The following is a 6518-nucleotide window of genomic DNA, read 5'->3' on the forward strand; positions in this document are numbered from 1 at the left end:
TAAAGCAGAACTAAACTAATTAACAATCCTTCTTCCTCCCTTCTCCCATCCCCTTAAAACAACAAAAGCCAGCCTAGAAGTCAATTAGTCACCGGGATCTGATGTCCTAATTAGCGTCATTAATGGATTGCCCAGGGCAGCGGGATGGAGCTGGCAGAGGAGAATCCTCAGCTCAGTGTGGCTGATCTGGGAAACAAAGGATCCTGCACAGCCAAACCCAACCTGATGTCCCTGTGGAAAACACCTTCACTGTCCTGTGAAAATTTACAAAGTTTAACATTTAGAAGTTTTAAAAGTTTTTAAGTTAAAACTAAAGTAAGTAAAAGAAAGTTTAAAAGTTTAATAAAGTGAAATAGGAGACAAAGACAATAAAGCAAAGATTACAGTTGGGTGCATCTTGGCACTCAGCCAGGAGCCCCCCTGCTATTTTGGAAACCCTTTATTTACCATTTCTATTGCATCAGCCTGTTCCATATTCATAAACAATTATTCATGGTAAACTTTTCCCCAAATTAATTTACATGTTCCAAGAATTGTTTAGCCTGGCTCCTCCTCGGATCTGTCTTTTTAGAGCCTGTGAATTCCTTGGCTGTGGTTTCAGTCCATTCTCATCCCCTGCAGTTCTGGCCCTGGCCCTCCCTGCCTTCAGCCGGTGAGTGCTGATGGTTGGCAGATCTGTCCAGGTGTGCTCATCCTGTGTGCACTGGGTGTGATCCCATCCCAGCAGGCATTTTAACACAGCACACTGATATCAGCTACTGCACTGAGCTTAATGAACAACAGAAACAAAATCTCTGTCTTTAGAACAAAGTTATTTTAACACCACACAGATAAAATCCACTTCAATATTTGTGAAAAGCCAATATTATAATGTGTACCTACAAGAGCCCAGTGGGATGGGCTGGGAGAGGTCTGGGTGCAGGAGAGTGAGATGATCCCACTGCACACAGGGAACTCCTTTCCCTTCCCTTTCCTGCCTCATTCCTAAAGGAGATTTTCCAGAGAAAAATGTGGCTGATGCCACATTCCTGGAAATATTCCAGGCCAGTTTGGGTGGCGTTGGAAGCAAACTGAACTCCTTGAGGATGTCCCTGCTCACTGACCAGATGTCCTTTAAAAGCCCTTTCCAATCCAAACCATTCCATAACTTCATGATCTTACACATGCCCCACTCCTTCTTTTCACTTTTCCACCATGTCCAAGTTCCTTTAGATTTTCAGGCCAAATGATTCATGAAATGTTGTTCCCAGAATCCCAAGTTCTTTAGATCTCATGGCCAAATGATTTATAAAATATTGTCCCCAAAATCCCAAGCTCCTTTAGATCTCATGGCCAAATGATTTATAAAATGTTGTCCCACCAAAAGTCCCAAGTTCCTTTCGGTCTTCAGGAAAAATAATTTATAAATTATTGTCCTTCGGGCACGGAAGAAAAGTCTTTGGCTGCTTTTCCCTTGCCTCCCATTGGTGCTGAAGCCACAGGAAGCCTGAAGCTCCCCAAGGCACAGGGAAGCTCTTTTCCCTCTGGAGAAGCCATTTCCTCCTGCAGGGCACTGATATCATAACACAGGGCCATTAGTAATCAAATTAAAAAGTGCTTTCAATTAAACCCAGGGCTGGGAGCTCGCTGACATCTTTCAGCAGAAATTTGTAACACTCACACCCTGTAATTGCTGCTAATGAACGGGCAGGGAGCACCAGGCACTGTTGTGGCTTTCCTCCTGGCCCTGGAATCAGGCGGGGATCCCAATAAATGGAGCAGTTCCCTGTTCCCAAGGGTTCCTGGGGAGGATCAGGTTGGTTTTCCCCTTTCCTGGGTGGAGGAAGTGAACCCCAAGAATTCAGAGCATCAGGAAGTGCTGGGAGCATCCAGGTTTTTCTCCAGGGCCTGGAATCTGTCTGAGGCTGGAGGAATTTCCTGTTCTTTGGGAACAGCAGTGAATTCCTGTTCTTTGGGAACAGCAGTGAAGCTCCTCTCCTCACTCCTGTGAGGGAATTCAGTGATCATGCAGCTGAAGGTGCTGCTGGATTTATGTTGTGCTGTCCTGGTTTGAGCAGCCAGGTGTCTGCTGAGGAGGGCAGGAGCCTCCTCTGAAATGGAAAATGCAAACCCCCTCCCTCTGAATTATTGTAATTTTGAAATTAAGGGGCTCTCAGGCAAAGATATGGGAACAGGAATAACAGTTCTGTACTAGGAAATTAAAAATCCAAACGCAAGAGTACAAACCACCCCTGGCAGAGTGAGAGCAGGCCCTGGCACGCTGTGGGTCAGGGGGTGGCACAGCCCCATCCCATGGGGGCTCAGCCCTCCTGCAGTGCCAGCTGTGGCTCTGCTGGAGCAGGGATCCTGCACAAGGGGGGAGTTTTCCTCTGCAGCTCCAGGGCTGCTGGAGATGGGCCTGGGCTCCCTCTGGCCATGCAGGGCAGCAGAAGCTGCTCCTCTGGCAATGCCCTGGGCAAAGGCTGCTGTGCTGTGCCAGGCTCACATTGGATCCAGGTAGGAATGCTTGGCTCCTGCCCTGGGCGCAGCATCTCCCATGGGATGCTGGAATTGGATCAGCCCTGCAGGGACACTCAGTGGCCATGGACAGCAGAGATCTCCTGCAGGGAGGATTGGCTGTGGCAGAGATCAAGAAAACTGCCCCAAGAACAGCAGAGAACTGCCCAGCTCTGACACATGGGGACAGGACACACAGCCCCAGCCACATCTTGCATTTCCAACCCAAGCCATGTGCAAATTATTATTTCTCACTCAGCAAGAAGCTTCACCAGGTCTAAGAACAGTCCCTGGAATTCCTGCAGTGAGGAACCTCCCAAGGATCAGAGCTCTGGCCAGAGACTGGAAGTGGCTCTGTACTGCAAGCAGTCTCTGGGATTTATGGGTGTTTTAGTCACTGCTCAGGGCAGGAGCTGTTCAGTGGGGTTTGCAGTGGTTGTCGTGTTTGGCACCTCCCACCATCCTGCAGGATCAGGCTGGGATCCCAATAAACAGGAGCAGTTCCCTGCCCTCAGGGCTTCCTGGGCAGGATCAGGTTGCTTTCCCCCATCCTGGCTGGAGGAAGTGAATCCCAAGAATTCCAAGCGTGTGGGAAAGTGCTGGGAGCATCCTCAAAGGGCTGTAGGGATGGGCAGGAACGAGGAATTCCTGCCCTGGGGACCAAGGGCTGTCCTGAGGCAGCTCCTGAGCACCCTCTGGTTCCCCATCCTGCCTGCTGAGACCTGAACATGACCCCAGCAGCAGCTCTTGGCACGGCCTGGGGTGGCAGGGATGGTCCTGGGGTCACAGCTGGGATGGCCCTGAGGTCACAGGGTGGCCCTGAGGTGGCAGGGATGGCCCTGAGGTCACAGGGTGTCCCTAGGGTCACAGCTGGGATGTCCCTAAGGTGGCAGGAATGTCCCTGAGGTGACAGCAGGGATGTCCCCCTCCCTGTGCCCCCCTCCCTGTGCCCCCTGGTGTGACCTTACTCTGGTGAAGCAGTTCCCACTCTGGAGAGTGTAAAACAGGGCAAAAGCTGCTCCTGCCTTCCAGAGCCAGCTGCTGTCAGGGCTGGAAACTCAGAACTCCACATTCTTCACAAGCTGGGAACAGGGAATTTGGCACCTCAGCACAGCCTGGCAGGGCTCAGGTGGCACAGGGAGCTCCTGGCCCAGAGCTCTGGGGGATCTCAGAGGTTCCCCCTGGGCTCCCTGGAGTCTCAGGGATTCTGTTGTTGGACCTTCCAGAACAGCACAAAATTAATCATTCCCATGGGAAAATCACTCCCTGTCCTTTCCTGCACCTCCAGTGCAATCACCTGGATTTGGGATTTTATCACCGTGCCCATAAATTAGCCACTGTGCCTCAGCAGCTAATTGGAAAAAAGTTAATTACTGATAGCAAGGTCTGCTTTGGGAAATAAAGGATTAATTTCAGACCTGTATGGGGGAGATCTTGATTGCAGCAGGTGCAAGTGAAAAAATTTAAGGTGGATGTAAATTGGGGCAGGGAGATAAAATGGTAACGGTGGAAGTGCTTTTGGAGCTCAGTGCAGCCCTTAGGGCAGAGATGGAAAATCCTCAGCCCACAGAGCCTTTCCTGCTGGAAATGGGAGAGTGAAGAGAGAGCTCCCAGAGGGCAGGGACAGTGACAGGGACGTGGGTTTGTCACAGCCCCAGGTGCTGCTCCAGATGGGCACTGGGGCTTGGAGGGCAGCTCTGTTCCCACCTCTTGCTCTGTGGGGTCATGGGGCACATTCATTTCACCAAACCCTCCAGTTGTCCATACACCAGCCTGCTCTGCAAAGAGCCAAAGACTCATTTCTTATTAGGGATAAGAATTTTTTACCCTGGCACACTTTGCTCTATTTCTCTGGGCCCTGGCACAGATTCCCAGAGCAGCTGTGGCTGCCCCTGGAGCCCTGGCAGTGCCCAAGGCCAGGCTGGGCATTGGGGCTGGCAGCACCTGGCACAGTGGGAGGTGGCCCTGCCATGGCTGGGGTGGCACTGGGTGGGGTTTAAGTCCCTTCTCACCCAAACCATTCTGGGATGACAGCAGATGCCCAGAGAACAGGGAGCTGGGCAGTGACAGGGACAGTGACAGATCCAGGGGGGAAAAGAGCCAGGCCTGGAGCAGCAAAAAATGAAACAAGAGCTGGGTTTGTCCTGTGCAGGTGAGTCTGTGTGAGCAGGGGACATTTGGGACAGCAGGGACAGGGGGAGCCCCCGAGCAGCAGCTGCAGGGTCAGAGGTGCCCACAGGACACCTGGCTGCAGGTGACACCTGGCTGTAGGGGATACCTGGCTGTAGGGGATACCTGGCTGTAGGGGACACCTGGCTGTAGGGGATACCTGGCTGTAGGGGACACCTGGCTGTAGGGGACACAGCTCCAGGTGACACCCAGGTCCAGGTGACACCCAGGTCCAGGTGACACTCAGCTCCAGGTAACACTTTGCTCCAGGGGACACCCAGCTCCAGGTGACACCAGCTCCAGGTGACACCACAGCCCAGGCCATGCACAGGACGAGGCTCAGCCCTGAGGGAGGCCACAGGAGCAGGAGCCAGGCTGACTCTGCCATGGGGTTGGGATTTATCCAGAGCTGAGGGGCACTGGGACCTGCAGGAGTTGAACTGGGAGCACTGGAATCCTCCTGTTGCCCGGTGTCACCCCCGCTGTGGTCAGTGGGGGTGCAGGGCTGTCCCCTGTCCCTGTGGCTGCCCCTGGGTACCAGAGGAGCCCAAAGCTGTGCCAGGCTTATCCCTGCTCCCATCACATCCCGCTGGCTGGAGCCTGGCAGGGATCCCGCGGGGTGACACAGCCTTGGGGGTGCCCTGCTCGAGACCAAACCCATCTGGGGACACGGCCCGAGGCTGCCCTGGGGTGACAGGGTGCGGGAGCAGCAGGGATTCCAGAGCTGGAACGCGGGAGGCCGGAGCGGCTGCGATCCAGGCTTGCCACTCCCGGGATGCTCGCACTTGTCGCCGCTGTCACTAGATGTCCCCACGCGAATACGAATCACGGCTGGCATCCCCCAAAGCCCGCGCCCGGCTCCTCCGTGACTCTGACGGTAATTAATGAAAGCAGCAATTAGCCGCTCCTCATCGGCACCGCAGCGCGGAGCTTTGATTCGTTTAGCCCGCCGCAAACACAGTGGAACGGACAGATAAATAAATAAATACGGAAATAAATAAATAAATAAGGAAATAAATAAATAATGAAATAGGCAGCTCGGCGGAGGCTGCGGGAGGCTGGAGGCGCTGCCGGGATCCAGGGATGCTCCCCGGCCATCCCGGGCACTGTCGGGCCCCGGGAATGCCCTGCCCTGAGCCGCCTCCTCAGCCCTGCCCGGGGAGCTGGGAAATGGGGCTGGATCCTCCCGAAATGAGCCCAAATGGGCTGGACTGGGATGGGAACACTGGGACCACTGGGAACACTGGAATGGGAGCACTGGGAACACTGGGAACACTGGATATAGGAATGGGAACACTTGGAACACTGGGAACACTGGGCACTGGAATGGGAACACTGGGCATTGGGATGGGAATGTTGAGCATTGGATTGGGGAGCATTGGGATGGGAACACTGGGAACTGGAATGGGAACATGGGAAACATGGGAATAGGAATACTGGGCATTGGGATGGGAACATTGGGAACCCTGGGCACTGGAATGGGAACACTGTGCATTGGAATTGGAGCACTGGGCATTGGGATGGGAACACTGGGAACACCGGGCACTGGGATGGGAACACTGGGAACACTGGGCACTGGGATGGGAGGTGTGGAGTCCCCGTGCCTGGAGGTGTTTGAGGAAAGCCTGGATGTGGCACTCGGTGCCATGGGCTGCTGACAAGGGGGTGTTGGGTCTCAGGTGGCACTCAATGATCCCAAACCACAGCTCCCATGGCCCTGCCTGTGCCTGGAGCATTCGTGAACCCTGAGGTGACCAGGGCAGGCCAGGGAAGGAAGGGATGTGAATTCCCAGGGTTAGGGGACTGCCCTGGGGGCAGGGAATGAGGATGGGCAGAGGGACAGGCTGGGAGGG

This window comes from Molothrus aeneus, chromosome 23, assembly GCF_037042795.1.
Source record: "Molothrus aeneus isolate 106 chromosome 23, BPBGC_Maene_1.0, whole genome shotgun sequence".
Lineage (NCBI taxonomy): Eukaryota > Metazoa > Chordata > Aves > Passeriformes > Icteridae > Molothrus > Molothrus aeneus.